The sequence below is a fragment of the Schistocerca americana genome, chromosome 2, assembly GCF_021461395.2.
Source record: "Schistocerca americana isolate TAMUIC-IGC-003095 chromosome 2, iqSchAmer2.1, whole genome shotgun sequence".
Lineage (NCBI taxonomy): Eukaryota > Metazoa > Arthropoda > Insecta > Orthoptera > Acrididae > Schistocerca > Schistocerca americana.
This window is the reverse complement of record NC_060120.1, coordinates 1,022,520,865-1,022,540,866: the sequence shown is the minus strand read 5'-3', so window position 1 is coordinate 1,022,540,866 and position 20,002 is coordinate 1,022,520,865.

Here is a 20,002-nt window from a genome sequence, read left to right as displayed (position 1 = left end):
GTGAAGTTCAAGATCGACTCAAATCCCTGTGGGTAAATTCAGTATTAACAAGCCAAGTGGTACCGATCGTAATCTGCTAGCGCCACCACATACAGCAGTACACACGCGAATCAGTGCCTCTCTCTCGAGGCATCAAAAAGTCACTCAATTCTCCGAAAAATAACAGCAACAATCCTGTTACCTCTGAGACTGCTTTCAGTCAACTAGCAGGAAGACACGGTCAAAATTCGGATAACTTTCGACACAGTGAATTACGCCAACAACTACCACCAAACGAAGACTTGGCTACTTGAGTTTCTTCCACGTGAACCAATAATTTTTACCCACGAATTACCATTAGTCAATGAAGACCTCCCTTGCCAGTGCTAAGCCAGCGAAACCTACTCGAACAACGTCGGTTATAAATCGGTCGCGGGAGAAAAAAATCTCACTGCCACGCCAGTCAAAGGTAGTTGCTTATCAGAACCTCTTGTCCAACAGACTACAAATCAGACCTCAACCAAGAAGGACTATGATATGTACCGATTTTGACAAACTGACGCTTACGAAGCTCATACGTGGACTGCATATCCTTCTCAAAGAAAAATCGTTTCGGACCGTCATTGCAAAACAAACACGTGACACCACCTCGACTTTTGACAACTATTTCATTATTATCGTCGGCCATCGGCAACCTCGAGCGGTTGCTAGCTACTCCACAGTGTTGTTACATCTTTGGTTTCCGCAATGAACGAATGGCGTATCTAGAACATCATTACAACAAACATACGCGATGTATAACACACATATTGCCCGCCTCCATAGCTGAGTGGTCAGCGCAGCAGACTGCCATGTGAGGGGTACGGTTCGATTCCCCGCTGGGTCGCCTATTTTCTGCGTTAGAGGACTGGGTATTTTATTGTTTTCGTCATCATTTCCTCATCGACACTCACGTCACCGAAGTGGCGTCGACTCAAAAGAGATACACCAGGCGACCAGCATACCCGACGGGAGGCCCTAGCCACACGACATTTCACTTCAATACACACATTTTTACATACACCAACCTTATTCCCAGACCCATGTGCACTCGGTTGCCGAAAAAGGATAAAGGTGAACTTACACCATGCCCATGACACAGCACAATACATATGTGCGGGGGAATAGACGTACAACTGTTCAACTGACCAGCTAGATGTACCAAGTGGCTACCTACAGCGTCTCCTCAACGACCTTCAGTGAACGTTACTAGGTATGGGCCTTCACAGCAGTTGCCTGGTTCGTGAACCCTCCAGGCTGGAGTGCAATACTCTAGGTGATATCCTCTTCTAGAAAGCACAATGGAGCAATGCAAGTATGCATCTAACCTTGGGGGCCATTTCCACCTGTACATGTAAATTGTTCTTCCTTGGCACAATGGCATTACCAGCAGGGCAATGCTGCAGTGTCATATAACTCACAGTGTACGTGCATGGTTTCAATGGCATCAGGATCAGTCAAGGTCTGGAGAACAAGGATACTTGTCTGGTCACCAGACACCCCAGATTTAAATCCAACCAATAACCTGTGGGACTAGCTCAATCAGGCCATTCATGTCATTGATCCTCAGCCGAGAATCCTAATGCAGGTGGCCAAGTCGCTGGAGTCAAAAAAATGGCTCTGAGCACTATGGGACTTAACATCTAAGGTCATCAGTCCCCTAGAACTTAGAACTACTTAAACCTAACTAACCTAAGGACATCACATACATCCATGCCCGAGGCAGGATTCGAACCTGCGACCGTAGCGGTCGCGCGGTTCCAGACTGAAGCGCCTTTAACCGCTTGGCCACACCGGCCGGCTCGCTGAAGTCGGCAGGGCTCCATATCCCTGTTGGTACCTCCCAGAACCTCCACAGATTCTCCTCCTACACATTCGCGCAGCGGTCTGCACTGCAAAAGTTTGTTATTCAGGCTTTAGGAAGGTAGCCACATTAATGTGACTGGACAGTGCATGTAGCTGACTATATTGGGCTTTAATTTCAGTACCTCATTGCCTGATAATTGCTCACTCCAAATGAAACTATGATTGAGAGAAGGAGTGCAGCATGCTGAAAGCGTCCTTCGTTCAAAAACGTCTTGGGGATAGACAGATATCGAGAGGAGTTTTTTCAGCATTCCTACGCTGTCGTTCTTTGTCTCCCCTGGTAGCCAACCTGTCCAACCGTTTTATGCAAGATTTTGAACAAGCACATTCATGATACATTTATAATTTGGTCCCATGGTCTGCACAGTCTCCGCAAATTTCTTCAACATCTCAGCTGGATACAGAGAAAAAAAATGTGCTTTGTAGATCGAAAAATAATATTCCTTTTTAGACACCTAGTATGGCCTAAGAACGAAGACACACTCCGACAGATGTTGTACCGAAAGCCTATTCATACAGACCTGTAATTGCAGGCTACCAATTGTCACCATCCAGAACAGATACGGCCGTTCTGAAGACCTTGACTCAATTGTGATATTAAAATTGTTATTCCTTAGGTAACTGTGCGCAACCCTGGTCTGATGTAAGAGAGGGCCTGATGGCCCTAATTCGACTAGGTTAAACAAATAAATGAATAAGGAAATAAAATAAAATACATGTGGTGCAACGCACAATTAAGTCTCAAATTAAATATTGCCACATCTAAATGGTTCTAGGCTGCTTGTCAAAAGATACAATGACATCTCAATGTATAATATATTTGAAGGGTGCTGACATCAGAGTCTGAGATTATGTAATTTGTGGTTCATCGAATGAACAGTCATCAGCTGAACTCTTTACAAGTTTTTCATTAATGTTTGACCTTAGAAAGCATCATTTAAGGCAATTCAGCATGTTCTGCAGTAGGAAAATGTAACTGATGGTGCCAGTTAGCCGATAATGCTTTTTATTTCTAATGATTTGTACCTACAAAAGGTTATGTACAATCAATTTTTGAGAGGCTTTGTCTGAGCAGAACTATAGCGCTAAGGTTCTGAAAATATTTACTGATTGTATTTCCTGTGCTCAGTTGTACTTCAAATGCTCAGCTGCTACACAACAGCAAAATTTTAATCATGATGCGCTAAAATACAATTTCAAAAAAGCTCACAGCATAGCCACAGAAAAACGAACTGATGAAGCATCATTATAGGACAAGAAAAGGTGTTCTGACAAGATCGTTATTGTGATGTAACACTTAAACTCCATATCTTCGTAATACGCAAGGAGGTCTACATAACAGGATATTTTACATGTTAAACTATATTACCAAAAATAATGGTGGAAAATGAGCGAGAGGAAATATGCCAAAATATAATGACAGAACAAGACAGAGATGAAAGGTCTATATGTGGAAAATACAATCTTTACCACCAAAATACAAATTCTTTATCAAACCAAGTAACGATTCCGAGTGCAAAATATACACACAAACACAGTTTGCTTATCATAATACATAAGCACAATTACCAATCTCTGATTGTGGACAAAAATAACTCCGCACCAAAATAAAATTGTATTATTCTTAAAAATATGTAAGATTTCGAGTATAAACAGCTATGGCACTGCCACTGTAACTTATTTGATCTATAACATTTAAAAATACACAAATAGCTTGCATATTAGGACTATTGATTTAACCTACAGTGTAAGCCACACTTGTGAATCTTCGTAGTACCATCTTTGTACCATACTTTAGCAAGCACAAGGGACCTTAAATTAAATATTTCCGCCGGTAAATTGTCTGTATACACATGGACTGCTTATTTTCACTAATGAAATAAATTTTAGGTTAGTCGAAGAGCCCAATTAGATCTTCATACCACGCTTTAAATTCATCTACATACATGAAAACTGGCTCTATAGCATTGCAAAACACAATTGGGACCTGCTGCTGTTTAACCTTCAGCTTAAATTGCACTTGTCAACGAGAATAAAGAAAATAAGGAATGTTATGGCATTACATTCTTTAAAATACCTAAAAATTATTCTATAACATAGCAACACACACATAACCACTGCTGTTGATCCAACCAACAACATAAAGTGCACTTGTCGACCAGAACTATCAGAGTAAAGAAGTTTATTTTATTATGTTATTCACAACATATAATGCTTTCAAACAACAGTTTGAGCTAGTTCATGATTTATCCATACACATTTCCATACTTCGAATGAATTTAGCATAGCAATATGATCAAAATGCCTACCACCATCAATGATTTTTGTTGATAACTGAAATGGTGATTGTCTGTACCAGTAACAAAAACCTCTGGGAAGGTGGATCTGTTGAAATATGTTTTCCCAAATACCAAATTGAACAGTGGTAATATTCATTCGTATAGCTGACACCTCTGTTGCGGGGTGACGATGGTCGAATCCGGGACTGCAGTTGGCAGAGCTGAAACCAGGGTCCACCATGCTGATTCTCGTCGGGAGGCTGAGCAAGTTCAATAGCGTCAAGGGGCAGTGCAGAGTGGCACAGCAGTATTCGGAAGTATTCCTTTATTTAGCTAGTGTACAGAAGTGTAATGTCGGCGCACCGCACGCTGTTCCGCGAGTCCAGCCAGCTCAGCAACTCCTGGTATGACGATGCTGCTGCTGTTGTCATCAAGGCCGCTCACCTGGGAGTCGGCCACGCTCTGCCCGGTCGCCGCCCGCAGAGGCGTCACGTCTTGCGCCGTGTAGCTGCCTGTGATTGCGGAGACTGCTGCAGTCTGTGGTTCTCGCCGCCCTCAGCCACGTTTGTCCTGCTCTGTCCAACCATGGGACGAAGGTGGATGTACTGGTCACCCGTGGCCCTCGGGTCGCCGCTGCTTCCAGGACAGGGCTGGACCCGCGCCCTCCTGGATGCGGTGCTGCAGGTTGCCGTTAGCGGTGCTTTCCAGATGGCAACACCCGCCGCCGTCTCTGCTGCTGCCGCAACACTGCCGTGCCTCACACAGTGTGCGCCTCGTCCGGACCTGGTATGCCAGGTGGGAAGTGGACGTGGCTCGTATTGGACCCACTGCAGACCGCTGTCACTGCCCTCCTTCAGGCAGACCGTGCAATCTCCATGTACCCGGTTGCTGTTCCATCCCGCCCCGGTGTTGTGTCCCGGGAGGTGGAATACAGCTAGAACAAGTACACAGAAACAAAATACAGATTTACACAGAACATTTACAACATCGCCGACAGACTGGCCCCTGTAAGCGTAGACCAGCACTGGTCCGACCCGACTCTTGACTGACCTGGCACACACCTCAAGCTTAAAATGCCTGACTATTTATATTGTTTTTCCCCTTGCTTCTGACATAGTGTCAGAGAGAGACAGAAACTATGTTGTTGTTGTTGTTGTTGTTGTTGTGGTCTTCAGTCCTGAGACTGGTTTGATGCAGCTCTCCATGCTACTCTATCCTGTGCAAGCTTCTTCATCTCCCAGTACCTACTACAACCTACATCCTTCTGAATCTGCTTAGTGTATACATCTCTTGGTCTCCCTCTACGATTTTTACCCTCCACGCTGCCCTCCAATGCTAAATTTGTGATCCCTTGATGCCTCAAAACATGTCCTACCAACCGATCCCTTCTTCTAGTCAAGTTGTGCCACAAACTTCTCTTCTCCCCAATCCTATTCAATACATCCTCATTACTTACGTGATCTACCCACCTTATATTCAGCATTCTTCTGTAGCACCACATTACGAAAGCTTCTATTCTCTTCTTGTCCAAACTAGTTATCGTCAATGTTTCACTTCCATACATGGCTACACTCCATACAAATACTTTCACAAACGACTTCCTGACACTTAAATCTATACTCGACGTTAACAAATTTCTCTTCTTCAGAAACGCTTTCCTTGCCATTGCCAGTCTACATTTTATATCCTCTCTACTTCGACCATCATCAGTTATTTTACTCCCTAAATAGCAAAACTCCTTTACTAATTTAAGTGTCTCATTTCCTAATTTAATTCCCTCAGCATCACCCGATTTAATTTGACTACATTCCATTATCCTCGTTTTGCTTTTGTTGATGTTCATCTTATATCCTCCTTTCAAGACACTGTCCATTCCGTTCAACTGCTCTTCCAAGTCCTTTGCTGTCTCTGACAGAATTACAATGTCATCGGCGAACCTCAAAGTCTTTACTTCTTCTCCATGAATTTTAATACCTACACCAAATTTTTCTTTTGTTTCCTTTACTGCTTGCTCAATATACAGATTGAATAACATCGGGGAGAAGCTACAACTCTGTCTCACTCCTTTCCCAACCACTGCTTCCCTTTCATGCCCCTCGACTCTTATAACTGCCACCTGGTTTCTGTACAAATTGTAAATAGTCTTTCGTTCCCTGTATTTTACCCCTGCCACCTTCAGAATTTGAAAGAGAGTATTCCAGTTAACATTGTCAAAAGCTTTCTCTAAGTCTACAAATGCTAGAAACGTAGTTTTGCCTTTTCTTAATCTTTCTTCTAAGATAAGTCATAAGGTTAGTATTGCCTCACGTGTTCCAACATTTCTACGGAATCCAAACTGATCTTCCCCGAGGTCCGCTTCTACCAGTTTTTCCATTCGTCTGTAAAGAATTCGCGTTAGTATTTTCCAGCTGTGACTTATTAAACTGATAGTTCGGTAATTTTCACATCTGTCAACACCTGCTTTTTTTGGGATTGGAATTATTATATTCTTCTTGAAGTCTGAGGGTATTTCGCCTGCCTCATACATCTTGCTCACCACATGGTAGAGTTATAGAGTTTTGTCATGACTGGCTCTCCCAAGGCCATCAGTAGTTCTAATGGAATGTTGTCTAGTATGGCAGGGGTAAATTCCCATATGTCAGTCACTTATACATTGCCACTCCCGTGCCTCACCTCATACATCGCAATAGCTTAAAGCAACGCTGCAGTTCCTGCCTCACGTTGCCCCACTACAAACAAATCGTACGTGCAAATCGCCGCTGCAGCTCTGCGCCATGTTTACCCTGCCTGGCCTACTGGCTGCCGACCATAACCACACACCGTTAGCGGCCCCAGATTTCTTTCGCCCAGCCACGCCTTTACTGAATTTTAACAAAATTCCCCTTTCCTACGACTAAGACTAGTACCAGCGCAGCAAAGGGTTGGTATGCTTTCAAAATCAGTCAACAGAATAGTCGCCCCCAGCTAAGGATATTGCTTTCACCTTCCACAACAAAACATTTGTCACTTTCTACTGATAGTGGCAAGCAGGCAAGGCAGTGATGACTGGCACAAACAAACGGGCTTTTAGAACTGAAGCAGTATCTCAAAACCGGAAGTTGACAGTGTGTATGCCAATACTTATTAGTGACTGTCAACTTCTAGATATTAAAACTGTATTGTAACATTATTAGCAGTAACTATGTGTGTGCAGGTTGTCAGCTACCGATGGGGGGAAGGGGAATCTTAGCTATGGGGGAGGGGGTGGGGAGGGGGGGGGGGTGCGGTGTCAGTTGCATAGGTTGCCCACAATGTAAAAGCGAAGCTGTAACAAGTTGGCACATTTTACGACGAAACTGTTTTGTTTTATGTTATAACAAAATTTTAACTAGTTGCTCCATGTTAGAGTGACAATGTAGCAAGATGCCTAGTGAGTGTTAGGTACTGGGTCATAAATAGTATTGTCACCAGAAGCTGATAGTGTGTATCTACAGCAGGTGTCAGTTACTGAGGGTGTCAGCTACTGGGGAGGGCGGTGTCAGTTATTTGCGATGTCAGGTACTGGGAGAATTGGCTGCTGGGGGTGTCAATACTGGAAGTTTCAGCTACTTGAGCTGTCAACTGCTTGGCGATGTCAGCTGCTGGGTATGTCACTACTCGGTGTGTCAACTACTGGGAGTGTCAATACTGGGACTGTGAGGTGCTGGGTTTGTCAGCTATTCGGTGTGTCAGGTATTGAATGTGTCAGCTACTGTAAGTGACAATACTGGGAGTGCAGCTACTGGACCTTGAAGAGTGGTGTAGTGTATTTATCTCAACTCAAAGAAATACGACATGCTTGGAGATTGCATCAGTGCACATGCACAGATGTCAGCAGATCTAATCACGATGTTCACTGAGCAAGTTAAGACCTGTTTGAACAAGTTGCAACTTGTTACAACACTTGCCCATGTTATACTGAAACCGTAAAAAGCCTCAGATTGAAAGGAATTTTTTTAACTTTCTCACCATTCGTCATTTTCGAATTTCTCACCAGCACCATCCTGCATTTTTAGATTTCTCGCAAGCGCCGTCTCAAGGAAAGCATGTGTTTGAGATCATTGCCTGGGCTCCTGGCATATAGGCATCCCTCACTAACAATTGCACTCTCCAAGGTCATTGAAGTGAAAAGCGCACCAGAATCGTTATAGATATATTACTTACAATTACGTGTACTGGTCTTTCGATGGAACACAGAGAAACGAAAATTGTGGCCCACATTTTGAAGATTTTGAACTCCATGAAGAGGAATTTAGTGTAAATACTACTCTTTGAGTAGCTTTCCAATCGGGACAGTAAATATTCTGTTGGATACTGCTTGGAATCCTGGAACTTCATGTTGGGCATAACCACCTTCGTTCTGCGATTTCATCGAAGGAAGATAACTGATCTGAAATAAGAGGACCTACTACTACAGTAACGCTTATAGTAACGCACACACTTAAAGCAGAAGCAGATTTGTTCAAATTACACACTCCGCAGTGACATTCGAGTATACCAAGAATTTGCCAGCAGATACTTAAACAGGAAAGCTCCATGTGCTCCCACCAGCATGTATCTACAAATGGCAAGAAGCATCTGTGCCGGAATATTATGTCAGAATTTACTGACATCCGCCAGATTACCCGAAATTTCGTGAAACGAGGAATCTTCAGCTTGAATGAAAAGTACATCCATGGAAAGTGGAGGTATCTATAGGCTTAAAATGTGCGTAGTTTCACGTGAAAATGCCGTACCAGCCTGCCATATGTTATTGAGTCCTTGGTGTTGCAGTGTCCTCGATAATCGACTGCATCAGACCAACAGTCGACAACAGCAGAGATGCTGCACACCCAAGCAGCCTCAAGGCGAGTCTATGAGGAACAAGCTGTAGGCTGAGCCTCCCATAGTTACGAGACGCCGCCATCGTCACATCACGCTCTTCAGACACCGCCGCATAGAAGAAGATCTGTTCTGTTCTGTTCTTTCTACGAGTTGTCTCTACAGTTCCGTCTCGAGTGCAGTCAAGAGTCTAAGTTCTATTTACGCTTCCAGAGGAAAATGTCGTCATATCGAAGCTCAGTCTAGCCTACTTCAGACTTAAATGTGGAATGTGTTGAGTGCTATCAACGGACACGTATTTGCCGTAGTTGCAGTAAACATTCAGAGATCATTATCTGCAGAAGCGTAGTTTGATGCAATTCCGTGTCTACGGCTGCCTCTTCTGTATTTGAGCAGCAATGTCAATTAACTGCTGACAGTTCCTTTGCTAATTTATTTTCGTTTGTAATGATTTCGTACTGGCTTGGTTGGTTGGTTGAAACTTCGCTGTTCTATAGCTCTTTAAAGCCGCGAGAGAAACCAAATACACTACTGGCCATTAAAATTGCTACACCATGAAGAAATGCAGATCATAAATGGGTATTCATTGGAGAAATTTATTATACTAGAACTGACATGTTATTACATTTTCACGCAATTTGGGTGCATAGATCCTGAGAAATCAGTACCCACAACAACCACCTCTGGCCGTAATAACGCCCTTGATACGCCTGGGCATTGAGTCAAACAGAGCTTGGATGGCGTGTACAGCTTCAACACAATACATCAGGAGTAGTGACTGCCGTACTGTGACGAGCCAGTTGCTCGGCCACCATTGACCAGACATTTTCAGTTGGTGAGAGATCTGGAGAATGTGCTGGCCAGGGCAGCAGTCGAACATTTTCTGTATTCAGAAAGGCCCATACAGGAACTGCAACATGCGGTCGTGCATTATCCTACTGAAATGTAGAGTTCCGCAGTGATCGAATGAAGGTTAGAGCCACGGGTCGTAACACATCTGAAATGTAACGTCCAATGTTCAAAGTGACGTCAATGCGAACAAGAGGTGACCGAGATGTGTAACCAATGGCACTCCATACCATCACGCCGCGTGATACGCCTGTATGGCGATGACAAATACACGCTTCCAATGTGTGTTCACCGCGATGTCGTCAAACACGGATGTGACCATCATGATGCTGTAAACAGAACGTGGATTCATCCGAAAAAATGACGTTTAGCCGTTCGTGCAGCGAGGTTCGTCGTTGAGTACACCATCGCAGGCGCTCCGAGCTGATAGTTCGTGGTGCTGCAAACGTCGTCGAATTGTTCTTGCACATGGTTGTTGTCTTGCAAATGTCCCCATCTGTTGACTCAGGGATCGAGACGTGGCTGCACGATCCGTTACAGCCATGCGGATAAGATGCCTTTCATCTCGACTGCTAGTGATACGAGGCCGTTGGGATCCAGCACGGCGTTCCGTATTACCCTCCTGAACGCACCGATTCCGTATTCTGCTTGCAGTCATTGGATCTCGACCAACGCGAGCAGCAATGTCGCCATACGATAAACCGCTATCGCGATAGGCTACAATCCGACCTTTACCAAAGTCGGAAACGTGATGGTACGCATTCCTCCTCCTTACACGAGGCACCACAACAACGTTTCACCAGGCAACGCCGGTCAACTGCTGTTTGTGTATGAGAAATCGGTTGGAAAATTTCCTCATGTCAGCACATTGTAGGTGTCGCCACCGGCGCCAAACTTGTGTGAATGCTCTGAAAAGCTAATCATTTGCATATCACAGCATCTTCTTCCTGTCGGTTAAATTTCGTGTCTGTAGCACGCAATCTTCTTGGTGTAGCAATTGTAATGGCCAGTAGTGTATATCTGTCTGCGATAATACAACATGAATTTGGCTCTGTTTTATAATCTTTAAAAAAATATGCAAACTGATGAAAACCTGAATTTTACTTTAATTTCCTTAATGAAACAAAGTGGTTCCAGTGTGTTAATGATCTGCCTAATAGTGCTGTACATGAAACGGTTCCTGTGCATTGATAATTTTCGTAATAAACTGACTCTGAAATGAAAATACCTTACGTCGTAATGTAATTGCTTGTAAACGTGGTGCTTGCTGCTCTCCATGCGACGAGACTGCAGTTGCTGAGAGCTTAGTGCAACGCTCCAGACAACAAGTAAACTATTTTTTGCACATCACTGAATGAGACTCTCCTTTAAATAAAAAATGATTTGGCTCGAGGATGTGGACAATGCTCTTAGGACTCTATTTATTTATCTGATACATTATTACGTGTATGCGGTTAATGTTACAACACTCATTAACATTGATAAAGGGCAACATTGATACCAAATTCTTACCCTCACAAATATTAGACAAATAATTATTAAACGTGAAAAATACCTTACAGTCAAAATTACTCAATCTTTAATGAAATATCTAAACTTCCCTGATACGGATGTCTCATTCAACAATGATTCTAACTACTCGCGACGGCGGTGCCAATAAGTGAAAATACTACCTTCATCCCTCTTCACACTCTCTTCATTCTAAATCACTAGGCAACTCCTTCTCATCCGTTTGACGATATTCAAATACAAATCATTTTACTTAAACACAGATGAACTTAACTCTACGACTGCATTGCCACGAATCCTCTACTCAGCGCCTTTTCCCGACTCCTCTGACGATAGAGCTCCTGCACTCATCGCTGCCAAGCAGCGATGACAAAAACAAGCACATCTCACAGCGACACAGCTACTCTGACCAATGACTGCGAATGGGTAGGTAGGTGGGTAGTGTTTAACGTCCCGTCGACAACGAGGTCATTAGAGACGGAGCGCAAGCTCGGGTTAGGGAAGGATTTGGAAGGATATCGGCCGTGCCCTTTCAAAGGAACCATCCCGGCATTTGCCTGAAACGATTTAGGGAAATCACGGAAAACCTAAATCAGGATGGCTGGAGACGGGATTGAACCGTCGTCCTCCCGAATGCGAGTCCAGTGTGCTAACCACTGCGCCACCTCGCTCGGTGACTGCGAATGAGTAATAAGCGATTTAAATTGTCACTTAGCGTTTGACAGACCCAAAATATGTACAAATTCCAGAAATGCAAATAACAAACTCCCAATAGGCCTGTTTCACTGGGTAATTATTTCCATGCGTTTTGATACAGCCGCATCAGTGGAAAGCTAAAGATAAGTGTATTTTCTTGCACCAGTCAAGTGCATTATTGTAAGACTATTCATTTAAATGACTGTTTTGTTTATTCACTTGTATGAGTTTTCCAAGCAGGTATTGTTGCAAGGTTACCGTTATTTTGGTTATTTAATTATTTAACAAATCTCAGTCGCTTCAGACCCTCTTAATATAGAAGTACAATGGTTGAGCCCCAGTTATACTGTCGCACAATTCGTCATGAATAAGCTATCAAATTAAGGGGATGGGGTGAAGTTGGGGGGGGGGGGGGGGGGAAGACGGAGGGATTGGTATATAATGCAGCCTGCAGCCATCTAAGGAAGCCGCCAAGTATTAGGTCCTGCCCTGGATGCTGTTTCGGATATATGAGGTGCATTCAAGTTCTAAGGCCACCGATTTTTTTTCTAATTAACTACTCACCCGAAATCGATGAAACTGGCGTTACTTCTCGACGTAATCGCCCTGCAGACGTACACATTTTTCACAACGCTGACGCCATGATTCCATGGCAGCGCGCGAAGGCTTCTTTAGGAGTCTGTTTTGACCACTGGAAAATCGCTGAGGCAATAGCAGCACGGCTGGTGAATGTGCGGCCACGGAGAGTGTCTTTCATTGTTGGAAAAAGCCAAAAGTCACTAGGAGCCAGATCAGGTGAGTAGGGAGCATGAATAATCACTTCAAAGTTGTTATCACGAAGAAACTGTTGCGTAACGTTAGCTCGATGTGCGGGTGCGTTGTCTTGGTGAAACAGCACACGCACAGCAATTCCCGGACGTTTTTATGCAGTGCAGGAAGGAATTTGTTCTTCAAAACATTTTCGTAGGATGCACCTGTTACCGTAGTGCCCTTTGGAACGCAATGAGTAAGGATTACGCCCTCGCTGTCCCAGAACATGGACACCATCATTTTTTCAGCACTGGCGGTTACCCGAAATTTTTTTGATGGCGGTGAATCTGTGTGCTTCCATTGAGCTGACTGGCGCTTTGTTTCTGGATTGAAAAATGGCATCCACGTCTCATCCATTGTCACAACCGACGAAAAGAAATTCCCATTCATGCTGTCGTTGCGCATCAACATTGCTTGGCAACATGCCACACGGGCAGCCATGTGGTCGTCCGTCAGCATTCGTGGCACCCACCTGGATGACACTTTTCGCATTTTCAGGTCGTCATGCAGGATTGTGTCCACAGAACCCACAGAAATTCCAACTCTGGAGGCGATGTGTTCAACAGTCATTCGGCGATCCCCCAAAACAGTTCTCTCCACTTTCTCGATCATGTCGTCAGACCGGCTTGTGCGAGCCCGAGGTTGTTTTGGTTTGTTGTCACACGATGTTCTGCCTTCATTAAACTGTCGCACCCACGAACGCACTTTCGACACATCCATAACTCCATCACCACATGTCTCCTTCAACTGTCGATGAATTTCAATTGGTTTCACACCACGCAAATACAGAAAACGAATGATTGCACGCTGTTCAAGTAAGGAAAACGTCACCATTTTAAGTATTTAAAACAGTTCTCATTCTCGCCGCTGGCGGTAAAATTCCATCTGCCGTACGGTGCTGCCATCTCTGGGACGTATTGACAATGAACGCGGCCTCATTTTAAAACAATGCGCATGTTTCTGTCTCTTTCCAGTCCGGAGAAAAAAAATTGGAGGCCTTAGAACTTGAATGCACCTTGTAGCAGGCAGATCATCGAGTTTACCTGACATCTACCTTTTCCTGATCTTATCCCGTGTTTGCATGGGGTCGGCGAGATAATCTACGTTTGGCAACGTCAGTGGTACAAGCTGGCCAGACGCACTTCCTGTCGCCACCCAATCTCCTCTGACAAAGAGAAGTGACATGTGTTCCCCACCTGTCTGTGATTAGTGTTATCCCAAGCGAAAGTGTGGGACCTTGTATGTAGTTTTTGTGAATCATGTAATTGATGAAGGATGTGGGTAAAGTAGCTGCCTGGAATTCACCCAGTTGGATGTGGGAAATCGGCTTTCGTCGTTAACACACTGGAAGCATTTGATTCTGTGTCAGTGCACCTTCCCAAGTACCGGAACCGACATCCTAACGCGGCCAGGTAAAGCATTTACCTCACGCAATTCTACTAAGCATTAGCTCAGTGGAAACAGTGGTACTAGATAGTAGTTAAGGGGACATTGTACGTGAAATTCGTTGAAATTTTACATTTTCTGTTTTCTACTCCATAATGTACTTTGCACTTTCCTGAACATTTTGGTATATAATACATTAAAATCAGGCAATTGTGAGATAATATTTTAAATGTTGACGTCTGACTGTCAAATTTCGCGGCTACGCATATACTGCCACAGTTTAGCAGTCATCTCTTGAGAACTATACATTCTAGAAGGCTGTGAATTGCTTTGTTTTGTCCCTACTGTTACGTCTCAGAAGTTGGCATTACGAATAAACAAATCAGCCCTTTGTTTCTGTACTAGTTTTCATTGAAAGTAGTGTGATTGCCGGCTATTTTTGTAGTAAGCTAACTTATATTGCTTTTTATACGTAATTAAAATGACTAACCGTAAAAGTAACTTCAAGAAATGCAAATTTGCTGGTAACAGATATGTGAGACCAGTATTTTCTTCTGAAGTAGTTGAAAACACATGTGCTAACAGTGAAGGAAACCATTATAATGTTTCTGAAGTGACCAAACCCTCTAGAAAAGAAAAGTAACTTCAGAACGGGTGGCAGCGGTAAAAGTAATGATATTATGGACAACGTCATTATTGATCTGCAAATCCTTGCACAAATTCTTTCCCAAAACTGTCTCTTGGTGTCTTTGTGTTGGTGAAGTTATACTTTATGAGGATATTGGAGCTAGAATAGATGTTGTGTCTAAATTAATTATTAAATGTCAGAAGCGCAAAAACGAAAAAGCATGGTGTTTGTAAATCTCTATTGCTTCTCTATACATGGGCGCATGATAATGGGATGGAGACGAAACGTTAGGTGGAAATTTTATACGACCACGGCCTCTCAGCCCGGAAGTTTCAACTGAATACAGCACCGGCCGTGAAAGCCTACATTGTATGAATATGAGACTGTTCTATGGCCTCATATGCATTGGTAAATGTGCAACAGCTGGTAATGTTCTCTGCACTGTGTTGAATTTACCAAAAAAACGTTCTAGGCATTCGAAATATGTAACAGCAAATGGGGACTCTATAAATGCTGTGGCTGAAGATTCAATGGTTGCTGCTACATCAGAAGCTCTTGAACAAAAGGAAGGTGTCAATTGCTGTGGATGGATGCTGGAAAAAGCGTGAGTTTAGTTCTGAAACTAGTTTTATACATGCAATAAATATTGACACTAGAAAAGTTTTGGATTTTGAAGTTCTCATTAAGTACTGCCAAGGTTGTACAGTGAACCAGAAGAACAGATTGCTTCATAAGCAGCAGTGTATATAAAATTATGATGGCACAAGTGGAGGAATGGAGGTAAAAGGAGCAGGTAAATCCTGCGCTGCTAAAGAAGTGTTTACATGGGAATACCCAGAATGTGAATGAGTTCTTCAGTACTGTTGTGTAGTGCCGTGTGCCTAAAAATGTATTTGTTGGCCTTATGACTCTAAAATTAGCGGTGTCTGATGCTGTAATAGCTTTTAATGGTGAGAACTATGAAAAACCTAAGGTTCTGGAGAAGTAAGAGGTAAGATTTTGACAGAACACAGCTAAAGGATTGCGGGAACTGGATGAGCTTCGTGCACGTGATGCAGAGTTAACTGCTCGGCAAATGACAAAAGAAGCAAGAAAGAAAAAGAGGAGGCAAGCACTGAGCTGTTGTGACACTGACGAAGACACAGACTGTGGGCTAGGGCAATTCTAATCCATAAAAGACACAGACATGTAAGTATGTAAAGAATTTGTAATAAAAAAGGTTTTATACCTCAATACCTCTGAACTACAATTTTTGCAATAAATGGCTCATTTTATAAAAATTTTAACAGCATGTCAAGTATGAGATTCAACACATATGGAACTAGAATAATTACAATATCCTGAGTTGAGTTGTTTTTAATTTCATTTATTCACAAAATCCTGTAAAAAAATTGAGTGTTTGAAAAAAAAGATAAAGTGCCCCACAATCCAATTTTAGTAATAATTCTAGTTCTGTGTATTTATAAAGGTGCATTCAATAATTATGGAAAATTGTAAGTTGGGGTCATAAAAAGTGTCCAAGATAATGGGTCACAAATTTCGATAATTTAACATTGGCGGCATTGGACATGCAATGTCCCCTTAATGGAATAGTCAATTCTCTCCACCAGTGGCGATGTATTACTTCCAGGATGGGGTGATAAGCAGTGGGTAGCAAGTGAGTAGTTAGTGTGGTGTCATCGCCAGACACCACACTTGCTAGGTGGTAGCCTTTAAATCGGCCGCCGTCCGCTAGTATACATCGGACCCGCGTGTCGCCACTATCAGTGATTGCAGACCGAGCGCCGCCACACGGCAGGTCTAGAGAGACGTCCTAGCACTCGCCCAGTTGTATAGCCGACTTTGCTAGCGATGGTTCACTGACAAATTACGCTCTCATTTGCCGAGACGGTAGTTAACATAGCCTTCAGCTACGTCATTTGCTACGACCTAGCAAGGCGCCATTATGAATTGCTATTAATCTTGTGATGCATGTACCGTCAGACCGATGTTCACCAATTATGGATTAAAGTTAAGTATTCCAGAAGCCACGTACCTTTTTTACTAGTCTCACCTCCTTTAACTGTTCCAGACCTCACGCCAGCCTGCGTGAGCTTAAACGCGTGCCTTTCGGCTTCACCTCCTAGTGGCTTGGCTGTCTTGCCAAGTCACAACAAATGACGACGAGGATTTTGCGAATTGATACAGCCTAATTTACTTGTGTCATGGCTTCGCCACAATCTCCAGATGAACTGTCCGAATTTTATCGCTTGCAGAATCAGCAGACGCAGGCCTTGCTGGATGCCCTTGGACAGCTCGTCCAGGGTCAACATGCAATGCAACACGATGCAGCGGCCGCCGCTCCACCACCGCTACCGCCGCCACAACACGCAGTTGCACCACCTTTTCGTCGTTTTTGATGTGGCACTGGAAAGCTGGACAGAGTGGTCCTGCCAATTGGATTCCATCTCGCCGCCTACAGAATTCAAGGTAATGAGCGGCAGCCTTTTTTGTTAGCATCCGTAGGCGTCCAGATATACTGTGTGATAGTGAAATTATTTCCCCGACGCGACGTAGCAACTCTGTCGTACGAAGAAATTTTGTCTGCATTGGATGCATATTTCAAAGAATCAATGTAGTTGCCAAACGGTATACCTTCTTTCGTACAAAACGTACAGCCGGTACAGCCGGTCAGACTAATCGGGAGTGGATTGCAACCTTGCAAGGCCTGACTAGGGATTGTGCTTTTGAGTGTGAATGTGTACTCCTTTATTCAGATACTGTGGTACGTGATGCAATTGCACAGAATCTTTCTGATGTTCGTATACGGGAACAGATTTTGAAACTAGTCAATCCCACCCTTCAACAAGTGATAGACATATTGGATCGGCAGGACACACTTGACTTTGCTCAGGAATCATTTGAAACTTCACTAGCCGTGTGTCACATTAACTGGCCTGCCGGGCGAGCTGCACGGAACAGTAAACAGCCCTCGAGCCCGTCCACGCAGCAGCCGCCTGGCTCTCCACCACGTGTGCCGCGCAAGCAAGCAAATGCAGTGCTACAATCATGCCCGCGGTGTGCTACTAGACATTTGCGTGAGGATTGCCTGTCACGCCAAGCTATTTGCTTTTTCTGTAATAAAAAAGGACATGTTGAAAGTGTTTGTCATAAAAAGATCAGGTCGGACACTCACAATCATTCCAGGCCCTTTGCTTCGCGCCAGAATCGAACCAAGAATACTCAGGCTCGTGAACCTTCGCCCATGGAAATTCATGTAGTTCATTCCACTCCGCCTAGTGCTACTCTCTCTCACAGTGACTGTGTGCGTCCCACAACTAGTGTGCGTCGACATCGACGGAAATCCCGTCAAGTCGCAAGTGATTCTGTACCAGTGTCAGTTCACGTTGCAAGAGACAGTCGCTCTTATCGTCAACAGGACAATAAACTTTTTATAGACTTGGACATTCATGGCAAAGTGATACCATTCCAGCTCGATACCGGAGCTGCAGTTTCACTGATCAATCAAGACACGTACAAACAGCTGGGCACACCTCCGTTGCGTGCCGCAAATGTTAAGCTAACTACATATTCAGGTCACGGGCTCGCTGTGTTAGGACAGTGCAGCCTTCTTGCAACATACAAGGGACAAACAAAACTTGTGTCATTGTACGTCCTTCGTTCTTCTTCTGCAGTGAACTTATTTGGTTTACATTTATTTCAGTTGTTTAACTTGTCTATAGTCAATCAGGTCCTATCAGTGAACCAGACTGTGCCTTCAGACAGTGTTTCTCGTCTATGTGAAGGGTTTGCAGACATTTTTGCACCGGGCCTTGGTTGCGCTAAGAACTATGAAGCACACTTGGAACCGAAATTTTTCAGAGCGCGCAATGTTCCCCACGCATTGCGTGATGAGGTCGCAAGAACATTATACGATTTGGAATCCCAAGGTGTAATTGAACGTGTGCAGGCTTCTCTCTGGGCATCACCCTTAGTAATTTTGCCAAAACCTTCTGGAAAATTGAGACTTTGTGTGGACTTCAAGGCAACAGTGAATCCACAACTACTGATTGCAACTTTTCCTTTACCTCGCCCGGAAGATCTTTTTGACAAACTGTGCCCGGGTAAATATTTTTCGAAGCTGGACCTAGCAGATGCGTACTAGCATATACCAGTGGACGAAGAATCCCAGCGCGTTTTGGTGGTTAACACGCATCTTGGTTTGTATCGATTCAAACGACTGCCATTCGGTTGTGCATCTGCCCCTGCATTGTTTCAGCAATATCTACAAACTGTTTGTGCGTCGGTCCCTACTGCAGCAAACTATCTGGACGATATTGTGATCTCCGGAAAGACGGAAGAAGAACATTTAGCCAATCTCAGAACATTATTTCAGGTATTTCGACAAAATGGTCTTCGCTTGCGGAAGGACAAATGTGTGTTTTTTGCTTGTGACTTACCATATCTGGGACATGTCCTCAGTGCCCAAGGAATACATCCCAGTCCAGAGCACCTCCGTGCCATCCAAGACTTGCCTTCGCCGCAGAATTTGAAACAGCTACAGAGTGTGCTGGGAAAAATAAACTATTACCATAAATATGTGCGCCACGCCTCTTCCATTTCAGCTCCGCTTCATCGCTTACGCCGTAAAGGTGTTCCGTTCGTCTGAACGACGGAATGCGAACGCGCCTTTCGCCAGTTGAAATCGGCGTTGCTTTCCAGTACTTGCCTTACGCCATTCGAGCCCCAGAAACCCCTTTTGTTGATGGTGGATGCATCGGATTTCGGGATCGGTGCTGTGCTTGCGCACAAACATGGTTCGCACGATCGCCCTATTGCCTTTGCGTCCAAATTGCTCTCGTCTGCGCAACGAAATTATTCAGAGATCGAGAAAGAAGCCTTAGCTCTCGTATTTGGTGTTACTAAGTTTCATGATTTCTTGTATGGTCGTCACTTTACCATCATCACAGACCACAAACCTTTGACATCGCTTTTTCATCCGAACAAGCCTGTACCTCCACGTACAGCGCAGAAATTCATTCGCTGGTCTATTTTCCTCTCGCAGTACCGCTACGATATCTTGTATAGGTCCACTGCTAAGCACGGAAATGCTGGTGCGTTGTCCCGTTTGCCTGTTGCTGAG